The following is a 21585-nucleotide window of genomic DNA, read 5'->3' as shown; positions in this document are numbered from 1 at the left end:
CCAGGTGTGGAGGCAGCGGGTGAGTTCACATTCCAGGTGTGGAGACAGCAGGTGAGCTCAAATTCCAGGTGTGGAGACAGCAGGTCAGTTCAAATTCCAGGTGTGGAGGCAGCAGGTGAGTTCACATTCCAGGTGTGGAGGCAGCAGGTGAGTTCACATTCCAGGTGTGGAGCAAGGAGGTGAGTTCACATTCCAGGTGTGGAGCGAGTAGGTGAGTTCACATTCCAGGTGTGGAGGCAGCAGGTGAGTTCACATTCCAGGTGTGGAGCAAGGAGGTGAGTTCACATTCCAGGTGTGGAAGCATCAGGTGAGTTTACATTCCAGGTGTGGAGAGAGCAGGTGAGTTCACATTCCAGGTGTGAAGGCAGCAGGTGAGTTCACATTCCAGATGTGGAGACAGCAGGTGAGTTCACATTCCAGGTGTGGAGCAAGGAGGTGAGTTCAAATTCCAGGTGTGGAGGCAGCAGGTGAGTTCACATTCCAGGTGTGGAGACAGCGGGTGAGTTCACATTCCAGGTGTGGAGCGAGTAGGTGAGTTCACATTCCAGGTGTGGAGACAGCGGGTGAGTTCACATTCCAGGTGTGGAGCGAGTAGGTGAGTTCAAATTCCAGGTGTGGAGGCAGCAGGTGAGTTCACATTCCAGGTGTGGAGACAGCGGGTGAGTTCACATTCCAGGTGTGGAGGCAGCAGGTGAGTTCACATTCCAGGTGTGGAGACAGCGGGTGAGTTCACATTCCAGGTGTGGAGCGAGTAGGTGAGTTCACATTCCAGGTGTGGAGACAGCAGGTGAGTTCACATTCCAGGTATGGAGCGAGTAGGTGAGTTCACATTCCAGGTGTGGAGACAGCAGGTGAGTTCACATTCCAGGTGTGGAGACAGCGGGTGAGTTCACATTCCAGGTGAGGAGCAAGTAGGTGAGTTCACATTCCAGGTGTGGAGACAGCAGGTGAGTTCACATTCCAGGTGTGGAGGCAGCAGGTGAGTTCACATTCCAGGTGTGGAGACAGCAGGTGAGTTCACATCCAGGTGTGGAGACAGCGGGTGAGTTCACATTCCAGGTGTGGAGCAAGCAGGTAAGTTCAAATTCCAGGTGTGGAGGCAGCGGGTGAGTTCACATTCCAGGTGTGGAGACAGCGGGTGAGTTCACATTCCAGGTGTGGAGACAGCAGGTGAGTTCTAATTCCAGGTGTGGAGGCAGCAGGTGAGTTCTAATTCCAGGTGTGCAGGCAGCAGGTGAGTTCACATTCCAGGTATGGAGACAGCAGTTGAGTTCACATTCCAGGTGTGGAGGCAGCGGGTGAGTTCACATTCCAGGTGTGGAGGCAGCGGGTGAGTTCACATTCCAGGTGTGGAGACAGCAGGTGAGCTCAAATTCCAGGTGTGGAGACAGCAGGTCAGTTCAAATTCCAGGTGTGGAGGCAGCAGGTGAGTTCACATTCCAGGTGTGGAGGCAGCAGGTGAGTTCACATTCCAGGTGTGGAGCAAGGAGGTGAGTTCACATTCCAGGTGTGGAGCGAGTAGGTGAGTTCACATTCCAGGTGTGGAGGCAGCAGGTGAGTTCACATTCCAGGTGTGGAGCAAGGAGGTGAGTTCACATTCCAGGTGTGGAAGCATCAGGTGAGTTTACATTCCAGGTGTGGAGAGAGCAGGTGAGTTCACATTCCAGGTGTGAAGGCAGCAGGTGAGTTCACATTCCAGATGTGGAGACAGCAGGTGAGTTTACATTCCAGGTGTGGAGCAAGGAGGTGAGTTCAAATTCCAGGTGTGGAGGCAGCAGGTGAGTTCACATTCCAGGTGTGGAGACAGCGGGTGAGTTCACATTCCAGGTGTGGAGCGAGTAGGTGAGTTCACATTCCAGGTGTGGAGACAGCGGGTGAGTTCACATTCCAGGTGTGGAGCGAGTAGGTGAGTTCAAATTCCAGGTGTGGAGGCAGCAGGTGAGTTCACATTCCAGGTGTGGAGACAGCGGGTGAGTTCACATTCCAGGTGTGGAGGCAGCAGGTGAGTTCACATTCCAGGTGTGGAGACAGCGGGTGAGTTCACATTCCAGGTGTGGAGCGAGTAGGTGAGTTCACATTCCAGGTGTGGAGACAGCAGGTGAGTTCACATTCCAGGTATGGAGCGAGTAGGTGAGTTCACATTCCAGGTGTGGAGACAGCAGGTGAGTTCACATTCCAGGTGTGGAGACAGCGGGTGAGTTCACATTCCAGGTGAGGAGCAAGTAGGTGAGTTCACATTCCAGGTGTGGAGACAGCAGGTGAGTTCACATTCCAGGTGTGGAGGCAGCAGGTGAGTTCACATTCCAGGTGTGGAGACAGCAGGTGAGTTCACATCCAGGTGTGGAGACAGCGGGTGAGTTCACATTCCAGGTGTGGAGCAAGCAGGTAAGTTCAAATTCCAGGTGTGGAGGCAGCGGGTGAGTTCACATTCCAGGTGTGGAGACAGCGGGTGAGTTCACATTCCAGGTGTGGAGACAGCAGGTGAGTTCTAATTCCAGGTGTGGAGGCAGCAGGTGAGTTCTAATTCCAGGTGTGCAGGCAGCAGGTGAGTTCACATTCCAGGTATGGAGACAGCAGTTGAGTTCACATTCCAGGTGTGGAGGCAGCGGGTGAGTTCACATTCCAGGTGTGGAGGCAGCGGGTGAGTTCACATTCCAGGTGTGGAGACAGCAGGTGAGCTCAAATTCCAGGTGTGGAGACAGCAGGTCAGTTCAAATTCCAGGTGTGGAGGCAGCAGGTGAGTTCACATTCCAGGTGTGGAGGCAGCAGGTGAGTTCACATTCCAGGTGTGGAGCAAGGAGGTGAGTTCACATTCCAGGTGTGGAGCGAGTAGGTGAGTTCACATTCCAGGTGTGGAGGCAGCAGGTGAGTTCAAATTCCAGGTGTGGAGGCAGCGGGTGAGTTCACATTCCAGGTGTGGAGTGAGTAGGTGAGTTCACATTCCAGGTGTGGAGGCAGCGGGTGAGTTCACATTCCAGGTCTGGAGACAGCGGGTGAGTTCACATTCCAGGTGTGGAGCGAGTAGGTGAGTTCACATTCCAGGTGTGGAGACAGCAGGTGAATTTACATTCCAGGTGCGGAGCGAGTAGGTGAGTTCACATTCCAGGTGTGGAGACAGTGGGTGAGTTCACATTCCAGGTGTGGAGCGAGTAGGTGAGTTCAAATTCCAGGTGTGGAGACAGCAGGTGAGTTCACATTCCAGGTGTGGAGACAGCAGGTGAGTTCACATTCCAGGTGTGGAGACAGCGGGTGAGTTCACATTCCAGGTGTGGAGCGAGTAGGTGAGTTCACATTCCAGGTGTGGAGGCAGCGGGTGAGTTCACATTCCAGGTGTGGAGCGAGTAGGTGAGTTCACATTCCAGGTGTGGAGACAGCGGGTGATTTCACATTCCAGGTCTGGAGACAGCGGGTGAGTTCACATTCCAGGTGTGGAGCGAGTAGGTGAGTTCAAATTCCAGGTGTGGAGACAGCAGGTGAGTTCACATTCCAGGTGTGGAGACAGCAGGTGAGTTTACATTCCAGGTGTGGAGACAGCGGGTGAGTTCACATTCCATTTGTGGAGCGAGTAGGTGAGTTCACATTCCAGGTGTGGAGGCAGCGGGTGAGTTCACATTCCAGGTGTGGAGCGAGTAGGTGAGTTCACATTCCAGGTGTGGAGACAGCGGGTGAGTTCACATTCCAGGTCTGGAGACAGCGGGTGAGTTCACATTCCAGGTGTGGAGCGAGTAGGTGAGTTCAAATTCCAGGTGTGGAGACAGCAGGTGAGTTCACATTCCAGGTGTGGAGACAGCAGGTGAGTTTACATTCCAGGTGTGGAGCGAGTAGGTGAGTTCACATTCCAGGTGTGGAGACAGTGGGTGAGTTCACATTCCAGGTGTGGGGCGAGTACGTGAGTTCACATTCCAGGTGTGGGGACAGCAGGTGAGTTCACATTCCAGGTGTGGAGACAGCAGGTGAGTTCACATTCCAGATTTGGTGACAGCAGGTGAGTTCAAATTCCAGGTGTGGAGGCAGCAGGTGAGTTCACATTTCAGGTGTGGAGACAGCAGGTGAGTTCACATTCCAGGTGTGGAGGCAGCAGGTGAGTTCACATTCCAGGTGTGGAGACAGCAGGTGAGTTCACATTCCAGGTGTGGAGGCAGCGGGTGAGTTCACATTCCAGGTGTGGAGACAGCAGGTGATTTCAAATTCCAGGTGTGGAGACAGCAGGTCAGTTCAAATTCCAGGTGTGGAGGCAGCAGGTGAGTTCAAATTCCAGTTGTGGTGGCAGCAGGTGAGTTCACATTCCAGGTGTGGAGACAGTGGGTGAGTTTAAATTCCAGGTGTGGAGACAGCGGGTGAGTTCACATTTCAGGTGTGGAGCGAGTAAGTGAGTTCACATTCCAGGTGTGGAGGCAGCGGGTGAGTTCACATTCCAGGTGTGGAGCGAGTAGGTGAGTTCACATTCCAGGTGTGGAGGCAGCGGGTGAGTTCACATTCCAGGTCTGGAGACAGCGGGTGAGTTCACATTCCAGGTGTGGAGCGAGTAGGTGAGTTCACATTCCAGGTGTGGAGACAGCAGGTGAGTTCACATTCCAGGTGTGGAGACAGCAGGTGAGTTTACATTCCAGGTGCAGAGACAGTGGGTGAGTTCACATTCCAGGTGTGGAGCGAGTAGGTGAGTTCAAATTCCAGGTGTGGAGACAGCAGGTGAGTTCACATTCCAGGTGTGGAGACAGCAGGTGAGTTCACATTCCAGGTGTGGAGACAGCAGGTGAGTTCACATTCCAGGTGTGGAGCAAGGAGGTGAGTTCACATTCCAGGTGTGGAGGCAGCAGGTGAGTTCAAATTCCAGGTGTGGAGGCAGCAGGTGAGTTCACATTCCAGGTGTGGAGACAGTGGGTGAGTTCAAATTCCAGGTGTGGAGACAGCGGGTGAGTTCACATTTCAGGTGTGGAGCGAGTAAGTGAGTTCACATTCCAGGTGTGGAGGCAGCGGGTGAGTTTACATTCCAGGTGTGGAGCGAGTAGGTGAGTTCACATTCCAGGTGTGGAGGCAGCGGGTGAGTTCACATTCCAGGTCTGGAGACAGCGGGTGAGTTCACATTCCAGGTGTGGAGCGAGTAGGTGAGTTCAAATTCCAGGTGTGGAGACAGCAGGTGAGTTCACATTCCAGGTGTGGAGACAGCAGGTGAGGTTACATTCCAGGTGTGGAGCGAGTAGGTGAGTTCACATTCCAGGTGTGGAGACAGTGGGTGAGTTCACATTCCAGGTGTGGGGCGAGTACGTGAGTTCACATTCCAGGTGTGGAGGCAGCGGGTGAGTTCACATTCCAGGTGTGGAGACAGCGGGTGAGTTCACATTCCAGGTGTGGAGACAGCAGGTGAGTTCTAATTCCAGGTGTGGAGGCAGCAGGTGAGTTCTAATTCCAGGTGTGCAGGCAGCAGGTGAGTTCACATTCCAGGTATGGAGACAGCAGTTGAGTTCACATTCCAGGTGTGGAGGCAGCGGGTGAGTTCACATTCCAGGTGTGGAGGCATCGGGTGAGTTCACATTCCAGGTGTGGAGACAGCAGGTGAGCTCAAATTCCAGGTGTGGAGACAGCAGGTCAGTTCAAATTCCAGGTGTGGAGGCAGCAGGTGAGTTCACATTCCAGGTGTGGAGCAAGGAGGTGAGTTCACATTCCAGGTGTGGAGCGAGTAGGTGAGTTCACATTCCAGGTGTGGAGGCAGCAGGTGAGTTCAAATTCCAGGTGTGGAGGCAGCGGGTGAGTTCACATTCCAGGTGTGGAGTGAGTAGGTGAGTTCACATTCCAGGTGTGGAAGCAGCGGGTGAGTTCACATTCCAGGTCTGGAGACAGCGGGTGAGTTCACATTCCAGGTGTGGAGCGAGTAGGTGAGTTCACATTCCAGGTGTGGAGACAGCAGGTGAATTTACATTCCAGGTGCGGAGCGAGTAGGTGAGTTCACATTCCAGGTGTGGAGACAGTGGGTGAGTTCACATTCCAGGTGTGGAGCGAGTAGGTGAGTTCAAATTCCAGGTGTGGAGACAGCAGGTGAGTTCACATTCCAGGTGTGGAGACAGCAGGTGAGTTCACATTCCAGGTGTGGAGACAGCGGGTGAGTTCACATTCCAGGTGTGGAGCGAGTAGGTGAGTTCACATTCCAGGTGTGGAGGCAGCGGGTGAGTTCACATTCCAGGTGTGGAGCGAGTAGGTGAGTTCACATTCCAGGTGTGGAGACAGCGGGTGAGTTCACATTCCAGGTCTGGAGACAGCGGGTGAGTTCACATTCCAGGTGTGGAGCGAGTAGGTGAGTTCAAATTCCAGGTGTGGAGACAGCAGGTGAGTTCACATTCCAGGTGTGGAGACAGCAGGTGAGTTTACATTCCAGGTGTGGAGCGAGTAGGTGAGTTCACATTCCAGGTGTGGAGACAGTGGGTGAGTTCACATTCCAGGTGTGGGGCGAGTACGTGAGTTCACATTCCAGGTGTGGGGACAGCAGGTGAGTTCACATTCCAGGTGTGGAGACAGCAGGTGAGTTCACATTCCAGATTTGGTGACAGCAGGTGAGTTCAAATTCCAGGTGTGGAGGCAGCAGGTGAGTTCACATTTCAGGTGTGGAGACAGCAGGTGAGTTCACATTCCAGGTGTGGAGGCAGCGGGTGAGTTCACATTCCAGGTGTGGAGGCAGCGGGTGAGTTCACATTCCAGGTGTGGAGACAGCAGGTGATTTCAAATTCCAGGTGTGCAGACAGCAGGTCAGTTCAAATTCCAGGTGTGGAGGCAGCAGGTGAGTTCAAATTCCAGTTGTGGTGGCAGCAGGTGAGTTCACATTCCAGGTGTGGAGGCAGCGGGTGAGTTCACATTCCAGGTGTGGAGCGAGTAGGTGAGTTCACATTCCAGGTGTGGAGGCAGCGGGTGAGTTCACATTCCAGGTCTGGAGACAGCGGGTGAGTTCACATTCCAGGTGTGGAGCGAGTAGGTGAGTTCACATTCCAGGTGTGGAGACAGCAGGTGAGTTCACATTCCAGGTGTGGAGACAGCAGGTGAGTTTACATTCCAGGTGCAGAGACAGTGGGTGAGTTCACATTCCAGGTGTGGAACGAGTAGGTGAGTTCAAATTCCAGGTGTGGAGACAGCAGGTGAGTTCACATTCCAGGTGTGGAGACAGCAGGTGAGTTCACATTCCAGGTGTGGAGACAGCGGGTGAGTTCACATTCCAGGTGTGGAGCAAGGAGGTGAGTTCACATTCCAGGTGTGGAGGCAGCAGGTGAGTTCAAATTCCAGGTGTGGAGGCAGCGGGTGAGTTCACATTCCAGGTGTGGAGCGAGTAGGTGAGTTCAAATTCCAGGTGTGGAGACAGCGGGTGAGTTCACATTTCAGGTGTGGAGCGAGTAAGTGAGTTCACATTCCAGGTGTGGAGGCAGCGGGTGAGTTCACATTCCATATGTGGAGCGAGTAGGTGAGTTCACATTCCAGGTGTGGAGGCAGCGGGTGAGTTCACATTCCAGGTCTGGAGACAGCGGGTGAGTTCACATTCCAGGTGTGGAGCGAGTAGGTGAGTTCAAATTCCAGGTGTGGAGACAGCAGGTGAGTTCACATTCCAGGTGTGGAGACAGCAGGTGAGTTTACATTCCAGGTGTGGAGCGAGTAGGTGAGTTCACATTCCAGGTGTGGAGACAGTGGGTGAGTTCACATTCCAGGTGTGGGGCGAGTACGTGAGTTCACATTCCAGGTGTGGAGACAGCAGGTGAGTTCACATTCCAGGTGTGGAGACAGCAGGTGAGTTCACATTCCAGATTTGGAGACAGCAGGTGAGTTCAAATTCCAGGTGTGGAGGCAGCAGGTGAGTTCACATTTCAGGTGTGGAGACAGCAGGTGAGTTCACATTCCAGGTGTGGAGGCAGCGGGTGAGTTCACATTCCAGGTGTGGAGACAGCAGGTGATTTCAAATTCCAGGTGTGGAGACAGCAGGTCAGTTCAAATTCCAGGTGTGGAGGCAGCAGGTGAGTTCAAATTCCAGGTGTGGAGGCAGCAGGTGAGTTCACATTCCAGGTGTGGAGACAGTGGGTGAGTTCAAATTCCAGGTGTGGAGACAGCGGGTGAGTTCACATTTCAGGTGTGGAGCGAGTAAGTGAGTTCACATTCCAGGTGTGGAGGCAGCGGGTGAGTTCACATTCCAGGTGTGGAGCGAGTAGGTGAGTTCACATTCCACGTGTGGAGGCAGCGGGTGAGTTCACATTCCCGGTGTGGAGGCAGCAGGTGAGTTCACATTCCCGGTGTGGAGGTGGTGGGTTACTTCACATTCCAGGTGAGGAGACAGCAGGTGAGTTAATATTCCAGGTGTCTTTCTCCCTCTCCCCTCTCTTTTTCATGCTCCCACCACTCCTTACCAGTCTCTCTCCTCTTTCTCACTGTTTATTCGGTCTCTCTCACAACTCCTTCCCTTTATCACCCCTTAATCTATCTCTCTTCCCTCTCTCTTACCCCATTCCCGCTCTCACCCCACACTCCAGCTGGCTCTCTCACCATCTCTTGCATCCCTCATTCTCTCCCTCTCACCCTTCATTCTGTCTCACCCCACATTTTCTCTCTCACCCCTCATTCTCTCTCTCATCCCTCATTCTCTCACCTCACAATTTATCTTTCTCTGTCTCCATCTCTCTCATCCCTCATTCTCTCTCTCTCATCCCTCATTCTCTCTTTCTCATCTCTCATTCTCTCTCTCTCATACCTCCTTCTCTCTCACACCACAATCTATCTCTCGCTCCATCTCTTTCCTCCCTCATTTTTTCTCACTCAGCCCTCATTCTCTCAACCCACAATCTATGTCTCTCTCGTTCCATCTCTTTCATCCCTCATTTTCTCTCTCTCTCACCCCTCAGTCTCTCTCACCACTCATTCTCTCTCCGATACCGTATTTTCTCTCTCTCTCACCCTGTAATCATTCTCTCTCTCTTATTACATCTCTCCCTACCCCGTATTTTCTCTCCCTTTCTAATCTGTCTGTTCTGTTGAAGAATTTACACCTGAAACTTCAACTCATTTGCTGTCTCCACAGATGCTGACTAGCCTTCTGGCTGTTTCCAACATGTTCAGTTTTAGGTTCAGATTTCCAGCACCTGAAGTTTTTTTGTTTAAGATGTGTTGAACAATTATGATTCCCTCACAAGAAGGCTCAATTTCCACTTCTGAACAGCAGCCTACCCACACTGCATCTGGTACGGTCCAGAGCACTTCAGAAGCAGAAGAGAAGAATTGCTGAGGCTCATTTCAACAACTGTGACCTGCATAACTTTTATAATTAATTTGGGATGTAGATCTCACCGGCGACACCAGTATTAATTGTCTATTTGCCTTGAGAAGGTGGTGGTGGAGCTGCTTGAATTGCAGATGGTGGTTTGATACAAGTGACTGTTTTGCTAGACCAATTAAGAGGACATTTAAGGGTCAAACATATTAGCACAGGGCAGTCACCTATAGGCCCAGACCAGGTAATGATTTCCCTCCCTAAAGGGCATTAGTGAACCAGTTGGGTTTTTACAACAATCTGACAGCTTTGTGGTTCATGTTCACTGAGACCAGCTTTTTATTCCAGATTTTAGTTCTGAATTCCTACACCTGGCAATTTTTTGAGTTAGGCTGAATTCTCATTTGTTGAACTGTACTCTCTCTGTACTCTGTACTTTGTGTTTTTTGGGAGTTGATTAAACTCTGTGTTTGTTGCAGTTTGTCTACACCCTCTCCCCTATCTATTAAAGTGTCCTCTTTGCTGAGTTTAGCTGTATTTTATTCTCTCCGTTTATTATTCAACTGTACTCCCTCCTCCCTGTTGAAATTGCCTGTACTCTCTCTTTTATCAGCTTACTTTATTCTTTTTCCTATTACTTTTAATGTATTCTCTGCTCTCCACTATATTTACTGTAACTCTCTCTTCTGTCAGTTTACTATATTCTCTCTCCAGTTACTTTTATTGTACTCACTCCTCTGTTAGATTTACTGTGCCCTCTCTTCTGTCAGTTTTATTACAATCTCCCCTCTCTGCCATAGTATCAGAGAATGACGCAGCACAGAAGAAAGCCATTCAGCACAGAATCCCACTCCTCATTCATTCCCTTTGGTCCTGCAAATTCTTCTCCTTCAATATTTATCCTTTTCGAAAGTTACCATTGAATCTGCTTCCAATGCCCTTTCAGGCAGCGCGTTCCAGATCATGACAACTCACTGCTTAATATTATTCTTCCCCACCTCCCCTCTCGTTCTTTTGCCAATCACTTTAAATCGGTGTCCTCTGGTTACCGAACCTCCTGCCAGCGGAAAGTTTTCCCCTATTTATTCTATTGAGACTGCTCATGATTTCGCACGCCTCTCTCAAAACGCCGCTTAACTTTCTATGCTCTAAGGAGAACAACCCCAGCTTCTTCAATCTCTCTGTGTAACTGACATCCCTCATCCCCAATACCATTCGAATAAATCATCACTGCACCCTCTCCAAGGCGCAATAGAGAGGGATGCCCTAACTTCAGGAAACCAGGATGTAGAAGCAGTTTGGGTAGAGATTGGCGGCACAGTGGTGCAGTGGTTAGCACTGCAGGGACCCGGGTTCAATTCTGGGTACTGCCTGTGTGGAGTTTGTAAATTTGCCCTGTGACTGCATGGGTTTTCGCCGGGTGCTCTGGTTTCCTCCCACTGCCAAAGACTTGCAGGTGATAGGTAAATTGGCCATTGTAAAATGCCCCTAGTGTAGGTAGGTGGTAGGGAATATGGGATTACTGTAGGGTTAGTATAAATGTGTGGTTGTTGGTTGGCATAGACTCGGTAGGCTGAAGGGCCTGTTTCAGTGCTGTATCGCTAAATAAAATAATGGCAGCTTGTCAGAAAGGTACAGTGATAATTATGGGGGATTTTAACCTACATATAGACTGGAAAAATCAGATGGGCAGAGGTAGCCTAGATGAGGAGTACAAAGAATGTTTTTGGGATAATTTCTTGGAACAGTACATTCTGGAGCCAACCAGAGAGCAGGCTATACTAGACCTGGTATTGTGCAACATGATAGAATTAATTAATGACCTCATAGTTAAGGCACCCCTAGGAAGCAGCGATCATAATATGCTTGAATTTTACATTCAGTTTGAGGGAGAGAAGAGTGGGTCCAAGACTAGTATTTTAAATTTAAATAAGGGCAATTATGAGGGCATGAAGGCAGAGCTAGCTAAAGTGAACTGGAAAATCAGGTTCAGGGATAGATCAATAGAGATGCAGTAGCAGGCATTTAAGGGGATATTTCAGAATACAAAGAATAGATACATTTCAACGAGAAAGAAAAATTCCAAGGGGTGGTGGGGGTGGGGGGTGGGGGGGGGTGGTGGAACCCACCATCCGTGGTTAACTAAAGCAGTTAAAGATAGTATCAAACTTAAAGAAAAAGCATGTAATTGCACAAAGATGAGAGGCAGGTTAGAAGATTGGACAGAATATAAAAAACAGCAAAGAATGTCTAAAAGATTGATAAGGAAGGTAAAATTAGAGTATGGGAGAAAGCTAGCTAGAAATATGATGACAAATAGTAAGAGTTTCTATAGATATTTAAAAAATGAAAAAAGTTAACAAAGTGAGCGTTGGTCCTTTAGAAAGTGAGTCTGGGAAATTAATAATGGATAATAAGGAGATGGCAGATGAATTGAATAGGTGTTTTGCATCGGTTTTCACTATTGATGATACAAGTAACATCCCAGGATTAGCTGTAAGTCAGGAAATGGAAGGGAGGGAGGAACTCAAGAAAATTACAATCACAGGGAAGTGGTACTGAACAAATTGTTGGAGCTGCGGGCTGACAAGTCCCCGGGTCCTGATGGACTTCACCCGAGGGTGTTAAAAGAAGTGGCTAGTGAGATAGTTTTAATTTTCCAAAATTCCCTAGATTCGGGGAAGGTTCCATTAGATTGGAATATAGCAAATGTAACTCCTTTATTCAAAAAGGGAGGGAGACAGAAAGCAGGAAACTACAGGCTTAACATCTGTTTTAGGGAAAATGTTAGAAGCTATTATTAAAGATGTTATAGCAGAGCATTTAGAAAATGTCAAGCTAATCAGGCAGAGTCAACACGGTTTTGTGAAAAGGAAATCATGTTTAACCACTTTATTGGAGTTCTTTGAGGCAGTTACATGTGCTGTGGATAAAGAGGAACCGGTGGATGTATTGTACTTAGCTTTCCAGAAATCATTTGATAAGGTGCCACATCAAAGATTACTGCAGAAAATAAAAGCTCATGGTGTAGGGGGTAACATATTGGCATAGATAGAAGATTGGTTGGCGAAAAGGAAATAAAGAGTAGACATAAAATACAGAAGTATGGGATTGAAGGTGATTTTGTGCTTTGGATCAGAAATTGGCTAGCTGAAAGAAGACAGAGGGTGGTGGTTGATGGCAAATGTTCATCCTGGAGTTTAGTTACTAATGGTGTACCACAAGGATCAGTTTTGGGGCCACTGCTGTTTGTCATTTTTATAAATGACCTGGATGAGGGTGTAGAAGGGTGGGTTAGTAAATTTGCGGATGACACGAAGGTCGGTGGAGTTGTGGATAGTGCCGAAGGATGTTGTAGGTTACAGAGGGACATAGATAGGCTGCAGAGCTGGGCTGAGAGATGGCAAATGGAGTTTAATGCGGAAAAGTGTGAGGTGATTCACTTTGGAAGGAGTAACAGGAATGCAGAGTACTGGGCTAATGGGAAGATTCTTGGTAGTGTAGATGAGCAGAGAGATCTTGGTGTCCAGGTACATAAATCCCTGAAAGTTGCCACCCAGGTTAATAGGGCTGTTAGGAAGGCATATGGTGTGTTAGCTTTTATTAGTAGGGGGATCGAGTTTCGGAGCCACGAGGTCATGCTGCAGCTGTACAAAACTCTGGTGCAGCCGCACCTGGAGTATTGCGTGCAGTTCTGGTCACCGCATTATAGGAAGGATGTGGAAGCTTTGGAAAGGGTGCAGAGGAGATTTACTAGGATGTTGCCTGGTATGGAGGGAAGGCCTTACGAGGAAAGGCTGAGGGACTTGAGGTTGTTTTCGTTAGAGAGAAGGAGGAGGAGAGGTGACTTAATAGAGACATATAAGATAATCAGAGGGTTAGATAGGGTGGATAGTGAGAGTCTTTTTCCTCGGATGGTAATGGCAAACATGAGGGGACATAGCTTTAAGTTGAGGGGTGATAGATATAGGACAGATGTCAGAGGTAGTTTCTTTACTCAGAGAGTAGTAGGGGCGTGGAACGCCCTGCCTGCAACAGTAGTATACTCGCCAACTTTAAGGGCATTTAAGTGGTCATTGGATAGACATATGGATGAAAATGGAATAGTGTAGGTCAGATGGTTTCACAGGTCGGCGCAACATCGAGGGCCGAAGGGCTTGTACTGCGCTATAATGTTCTATGTTCTATAAATGGGTCATTTTCTGGCTGGCAAGATGTTACAAATGGTATGCCACAGGGATCTGTGCTGGGGTCTCAACTTTTTACAATTTATATAAATGACTTAGGTGAAGGGACAAAAGGTATGGTTGCTAAATTTGCTGATGACACAAAGATAGGTAGGAAAGTAACATGAGGAGGACATAAGGAGGCTGCAAAGGGATATAGATAGGTTAAGTGAGTGGGCAAAGACCTGGCAAATGGAGTATAATGTGGGAACATGTGAAATTGTCCACTTTGGCGGAAAGAATAAAAAAGAAGCATATTATCTAAATGGTGAGAGATTGCAGAGCTCTGGTATGCAGAGGGATCTGGGTGTCCTGGTGCATGAATCTCAAAAGGTTAGAATGCAGGTATAGCACGTAATTAGGAAAGCAAATAGAATGTTATCGTTTATCGCGAGGGGAATTGAATTCAAAAGTAGGGAGGTTATGCTTCAGCTATACAGGGCATTGGTGACACCACACCCGGAGTACTGTGTACAGTTCTGGTTTCCTTATTTAAAGGATATAAATGCGTTGGAAGCTGTACAGAGAAGGTTTGCTAGACTAATACCTGGAATGGACAGGCTGTCTTACGAGGAAAGATTGGACAGGCTCGGCTTGTATCCGCTGGAATTCAAAAGAGTAAGAGGCGACTCGATTGAAACAGATAAGATCCTGAGGGTCTTGACAGGGTGGATGTGGAAAGGATGTTTCCCCTTGTGGGAGAATCTAGAACGAGGGGTCACTGTTTAAAAATAAGAGGTCACCCATTTAAGACAAAGATGAAGAGAAACGTTTTCTCTCAGAGGGTCGTGAGGCTTGGGGATTCACTTCCTCAAAAAGCGGAGGATGCAGAGTCTTTGAATATTTTTAAGGCAGAGGTAGATAGATTCTTGATAAGTAAAGGGGTGAAAGGTTATCGGGGTAGGTGGAAATGTGGAGTCATCTGTTCAACCATGAACTTATTGAATGGCGGAGCAGGCTCGAGGGGCCGAGTGTCCTACTCCTGCTCCTAATTCGTATGTTCGTATGTAAGGCTGAGACATCCTTCCTAAAGTATTTTTCTTTATTCGTTCGTGGGATGTGGCATCGCTGGCTATGCCAGCAGTTATTGTCCACTCCTAATTGCCCTTGAGAAGGTGGTGGTGAGGTGCCTTCTTGAACCGTTGTAGTCCTTGGGGTGTAGGTACACCAACAGTGCAGTTAGGAAGTGAGGTCCAGGATTTTGACCCAACAATGAAGGAATGGCGATATACTTCCAAGTCAGGCTGGTGTGTGACTTGAAGGGAAACTTGCAGGTGGTGGTGTTCCCTTGCATCTGCTTGTCCTTCTAGGTGGTAGAGGTTGTGAGTTTGGAAGGTGCTGTCTCTGGAGCCTTGGTGAGTTACTGCAGTGCATCTTGTAGATGGTACACACTGCTGCCACTGTGCGTTGGTGGTGGAGGGAGTGAATGTTGAAGGTTGTGGATGAGGTGCCAATTAAGTAGGCCGCTTTGTCCTGGATGGTGTTGAGCTTCTTGAGTGTTGTTGGAGCTGCACTCATCCAGGCAAGTGGAGAGTATTCCATTTCACACCTGACTTGTGCCTTTTAGATGGTAGACAGCTTTGGAGAGACAGGAATGAGTTACTCAACGCAGAATGCCCAGCCTCTGACCTACTCTTGTAGCCACACTATTTATGTGGCTAGTCCAGTTCAGTTTCCGGTCAATGGTAACACCCAGGATGTGGGGAGTTTTTTGATAGTGGGGAATTCATTGATGGGAATACCATTGAACATCTAGTAGAGATGGTTAGATTCTCTCTTGTTGGAGATGGTAATTGCCTGGCACTTGTGTGCTGTGAATGTTACTTGCCACTTATCAACCCAAGTCTGGATGTTGTCCAGGTGCTGCTGTATCTGGACACAGGCTGCTTCAGTATCTGAGGTGTAAAGAGTGGTACTGAACATTGTACAATCAACAGAGAACATCCCTATTTCTGACTTTATGATGGAGGGAATGTCATTTATGAAACAGCTGAAGATGGTGGGGCCGAGGACACAACCCTGAGGAACTTCTTTAGTGATGTCCTGGGACTGAGATGATTGACCTCCAACAACCACAACCATCTTCCTTTGTGCTAGGTATGACTCCAACCAGTGGAAACGTTTCCTCCTGATTTCACTGATTGCAGTTTTGCTAGGGCTCCTTGATGCCCTACTCAGTCAAATGCTGAACAAGGCTGTAATGAGGTCTGGAGGTGAGTGGCCAAGGCAGAACCCAAACTGAGTGTCAGTAAGCAGGTTATTGCTGAGCAAATGCCGCTCGATAGTACTGTCGATGACACCTTCCATCACTTTACTGATGATCGAGAGTAGACTGATAGTGCGGTAATTGGCTGGGTTGAATTTGTCCTGCTTTTTGTGTACAGGACATACCTGGGCAATTTTCCACATTGTGGGGTGGATGTCAGTGTTCTGGCTGTACTGGAACAGCAAGGCTAGCGGTGCAGCTAGTTCTGGAGCACAAGTCTTCAGTACTATTGCTGGAATGTTGTCAGGGCCCATAGAATTTGCAGTATCCAGTGCCCTTAGCCATTTCTTGATATCACGTAGAGTGAATCAGATTGGCTGAAAACTGGCAATTGTGATGCTGGAGACTTTCAGAAGGAGGCCGAGATGGATCATCAACTCTGCATTTTTGGCTGAAGATGGATGCAACTGCTTCAGCCTTATCTTTTGCACTGATGTGCTGGGCACCATCTTCGTTGAGGATGGGGATATTTGTGGAGCCACCTCCTCCTGTTAGTTGTTTAATTGTCCACGACCATTCACGGCTGGATGTGGCAGATCTGCAGTAGCTTAGATCTGATCTGTTGGTTGTGGGATTGCTTAGCCCTATCACATGCTGCGTCCAATGTTTGGCATGCAACTAGTCCTGTGTTGTACCTCATTTTGAGGTATGCTGCTCCTGGCATGCCCTCCTACACTCTTTATTGAACCAGGTTTGGTCCCCCAGCTTGATGTTAATGGTCGAGTGGGGGATATGCCGGGCCATGAGGTTACAGATTCTGGTTGAATACAATTCTGCTGCTGCTGATGGCCCACAGCGCCTCATGGATGTCCAGTTTTGAGTTGCTGAAACTGTTCGAAATCTATCCCATTTAGGACTTTAGGACATTAGTGAATCAGATGGGTTTTTACAGCAGTCATAGAAACATAGAAAATAGGAGCAGGAGTAGGCTATTCAGCCCTTCGAACCTGCTCCGCCGTTCATTATGATCATGGCTGATCATCCAACTCAGTAACCTGTTTCCGCTTTTGCCCCATACCCTTTGATCCCTTTAGACCCAAGAGCTATATCTAACACCTGTTTGAAAACATACAATATTTTGGCCTCAACTGCTTTCTGTGGTAGCGAATTCCACAGGCTCACCACTCTCTGGATGAAGAAATTTCTCCTCATCTCAGTCCTGAAAGGTTTATCCCATATCCTTAGACTATGACCCCTGGTTCTGGACTCCCCCACCATCGGGAACATCCTTTCTGCATCTACCCTGTCCAGTCCTGTTAGAATTTTATAGGTTCTTATGAGATCCCCCCTCACTCTTCGAAACTCCAGCGAATATAAGCACAATGGACTCAATCTCTCCTCATACATTAGACCCGCCATCCCAGGAATCAGTCTGGAAAACCTTCACTGCACTTCCTCTATAGCAAGAACATCCTTCCTCAGATAAGGAGACCAAAACTGCACACAATATTCAAGGTGTGGTCTCACCAAGACCCTGTATAATTGCAGCAAGACATCCATGCTCCTGTACTCGAACCCTCTCGCTATGAAGGCCAACGTACTATTTGCCTTTTTTACCGCCTGTTGCACCAGCATGCTTACCTTCAGTGACTGGTGTACGAGAACACCCAGGTCTCGTTGCACATTCCCCTCTCTCAGTTTATCGCCATTCAGATCATAGTCTGCCTTCCTGTTTTTGCTACCGAAGTGTATAACCTCACATTTATCCATGCATTAGCCTACTCACTCAACTTGTCCAAATCACCCTGAAGCCTCTCTGAATCCTCCTCACAACTCACTCTCCCACCCAGTTTTGTGTCGTCTGCAAATTTGGAAATATTACATTTGGTTCCCTCATCTAAATAATTAATGTATATTGTGAATAGCTGGAGTCCTAGCACCGATCCCTGCAGTACCCCACTTGTAACCGACTGCCATTCGGAAAAAGAACCATTAGTCCCTACCCTTTGTTTCCTGTCTGCCAACCAATTTTCTATCCATCGCAATACATTACCCCCAATCCCATGTGCTTTAATTTTACATGCTAATCTCTTCTGTGGGACTTTGTCGAAAGCCTTCTGAAAGTCCAAATAAACCACATCCACTGGCTCCCCCTCATCAACTCTACTAGTTACATCCTCGAAGAATTCTAGTAGATTTTTCAAGCATGATTTCCCTTTTGTAAATCCATGCTGACTCTGTCCGATTCTACCACTGTTCTCCAAGTGCTCTGCTATAAAATCTTTGATAATGGACTCTAGAATTTTCCCCACTACCGACGTCAGGCTGACTGGTCTATAATTCCCTGCTTTCTCTCAACCTCCATTTTTAAATAGTGGGGTTACATTAGCTACCCTCCAATCTGTAGGAAATGTTCCAGAGTCTATAGAATCTTGGAAGATGACCAACAATGCATCCACTATTTCCAGGGCCACTTCCTTAAGTACTCTGGGATGCATACCATCAGGCCCTGGGGATTTATCGGCCGTCAATCCCATCAATTTCCCCAACACCATTTCTCTACTAATACTGATTTCCTTCAGTTCCTCCCTCTCACTAAGCCATGTGTTCCCCAACATTACTGGTATAATATTTGTGTCCTCCTTTGTGAAGACAGAACCAAAGTATGCATTTAGTTGGTCAGCCATTTCTTTGTTCCCCATAATAAAATCCCCTGTTTCTGACTGTAAGGGACCTACATTTGTCTTCACCAATCTTTTTCTCTTCACATGCCTATAGAAACTTTTACAGTCAGTTTTTATGTTCCCTGCAAGCTTGCTCTCGTACTCTATTTTCCCCTTCTTATTTAATCCCTTGGTCCTCCTTTGCTGAATTTTAAACTTCTCCCAATCCTCAAGTCTGTTGTTTTTTATGGCAAATTTATATGCCTCTTCCTTGGATCTAATGCTATCTCTAATTTCCCTTGTAAGCCATGGTTTGGCTACCTTTCCCATTTTACTTTTGTGCCAGACAGGGATAAACAATTGTTGCAGTTCATCCATGCTTTCTTTAAATGTTTGCCATTGCCTATCCACCATCATCCCTTTAAGTAACATTTCCCAATCCGTCTTCGCCAAATCACGCCTCATACCTTCGTAGTTTCCTTTACTAAGATTCAAGACCCTAGTCTCAGAATCAACTGCGCACTCTCCATCTTGATGAAGAATTCTATCATATTATGGTCGCTCAACCCCAAGGGTTCTCGCACAACTAGATTGTCAGTTATTCTTCTCTCATTACACAATACCCAGTCTAGGATGGCCTGTTCTCTACTTAGTTTCTCAAGGTATTGATCCAGAAAAGCATCCTGTAGACACTCCAAGAATTCCTCCTCTACGGTATTGTGACTAATTTGATTTGCCCAATCTATATGCAGATTAAAGTCACCCATAATTACATATGTTCCTTTATCGCATGCATCTCTAATTTCCTGTTTAATGCCATTCCCAACATCACCACGACAGTTTGGGGGTCTATATACAACCCCCACTAACGTTTTTTGCCCCTTAGTGTTTTTCAGCTCTAGCCATACAGATTCCACATCATCAGAGCTAATATTCTTCCTCACTATTGCGTTAATTTCCTCTTTAACCAGCAATGCAACTCCACTGCTTTTTACTTTTTGTCTGTCCTTCCTAAATACTGAGTACCCCTGGATGTTCATTTCGCATCCCTAGTCACCTGCAGCTATGTCTCCGTAATCCCGACTATATCATACCCGTTTACATCTATTTGCGCGATTAATTCATCCACTTTATTGCGAATGCTCCACGCGTTAAGGCACAAAGCCTTAAGGATTGTCTTTTTGACATTACTTGTCCCCTTCCCACTATTTTTCACTGTAGCCCTGTTTGATTCTGGTCCTTGATTTCTCCGCTTATCACTTTTCTTATTTCCCTTACTGTCTTTTGTTCTTGTCTTTGATTCCCCCTCCTCTGACTCCTTGCAAAGGTTCCCATCCCCCTGCCATTTTAGTTTAAACCCTTCCCAACCACTCTAGCAAATACTCCCCCTAGGATATCAGTCCCGGTCCTGCCCAGGTGTAACCCGTCCAATTTGTACTGGTCCCACCTCCCCCAGAACTGGTCCCAATGTCCCAGGAATCAAAAACCCTCCCCCTCACACCATCTCTTCAGCCATATATTCATCCAATATAACCTGCTATTTCTACTCTGACTAGTACGTGGCACTGGTAGTAATCCTGAGATCACTACCTTTGAGGTCCTACTTTTCAACTTACTTCCTAGCTCCCTATATTCTGCTTTTAGGACCTCATTTTTTTTTACCTATATCATTTGTACCAATGTGTACCAAATTGTCATAGGGAGTGACAAGGTATTGGAGGATTTGGCAGGCTTAAAAGTGGACAAATCTCCAGGTCCGGACAATTTGTGTCCCAGGATGCTGTGGGAGGTGAGAGTGGAGATTGCAGGGGCTCTGACCCTAATTTTTAATTCCTCTCTGGCCACGGAGGATGTGCCAGAGTACTGGAGAACATCTAATGTGGTCCCTCTATTTAAGAAAGGTTGTAGAGATAAGCCAGGGAACTACAGACCAGTGAGTCTCACATCAGTGGTAGGGAAACTATTGGAGAAAATTCTGAAGGAGAGAATCTATCTCCACTTGGAGAGGCAAAATTTGATTAGGAATAGTCAGCATGGCTTTGTCAGAGGGAGGTCATGCCTAACAAATTTGATTGAATTTTTTGAGCATGTGACCAGGTGTGTCGATGAGGATAGTGCAGTTGATGTAGTTTACATGGATTTCAGCAAAGCCTTTGACAAGGTCCCACATAGTAGACTTATCAAGAAAGCAAATGCACTTGGGATACAAGGTAACTTGATAAGGTGGATTCAAAATTGGCTTAGCTGTAGGAGACAGAGAGTGATGACAGACAGCTGTTTTAGTGACTGGAAGTCAGTGTCCAGTGGTGTACCACAGGGATCTGTGCTGGGTCCCCTATTGTTTGTCATTTATATAAACAACATAGATGACTATGTGGGGGGTAGGGTCAGTAAGTTCATGGATGACACAAAGATTGGCCGAGTGGTTAACAGTGAGGTGGAGTGTCTTAGGTTACAGGAAGATATAGACGGGATGGTCAAATGGGCAGAAAAGTGGCAGATGGAATTTAACCCTGAAAAGCGTGAGGTGATACACTTTGGAAGGAGTAATGTTACATGGAAGTATTCAATGAATGGCCTGAAACTGGAAATTCCGAGGAACAGAGGGACCTTGGCGTGTTTGTCCATAGATCTCTGAAGGCAGAAGGGCAGGTTAATAGGGTGGTGAAAAAGGCATATGGGACACTTGCCTTTATCAATGGAGGCATAGATTACAAAAGCAGGGAGGTCATGTTGGAGTTGTACAGAACTTTGGAAAGGCCACAGCTGGAGTATTGCGTGCAATTCTGGTCACCACATTATAGGAAGGATGTGATTGCATTGGAGGGGGTGCAGAGGCGATTCACCAGGATGTTGCCTGGGATGGAACATTTAAGCTATGAAGAGAGGTTGGATAGGCTTGGGTTGTTTTCGCTGGAGCAGAGAAGACTGAGGGGTGACCGGAGCAAGGTGTACAAGATTATGAGGGGCATGGACAGGGTGGATAGGGAGCAGCTGTTCCCATTAGTTGAAGGGTCAGTTACGAGGGGTCACAAGTTTAAGGTGAGGGGCAGGAGGTTTAAGGGGGACTTGAGGAAGAACTTTTTTAACCAGAGGGTGGTGACGGTCTGGAATGCCCTGCCTGGGAGGGTGATAGATGCAGGTTGCCTCACATCCTTTAAAAGGTTCCTGGATGAGCACTTGACACGTCATAACATTCAAGGTTATGGGCCAAGTGCTGGCAAATGGGATTAGGTAGACAGGTCAGGTATTTTAATGCAT

This window comes from Heterodontus francisci, chromosome 1 (assembly GCF_036365525.1).
Source record: "Heterodontus francisci isolate sHetFra1 chromosome 1, sHetFra1.hap1, whole genome shotgun sequence".
NCBI classification, from domain to species: Eukaryota; Metazoa; Chordata; class Chondrichthyes; order Heterodontiformes; family Heterodontidae; genus Heterodontus; species Heterodontus francisci.
This window is presented reverse-complemented; position numbering follows the sequence as displayed.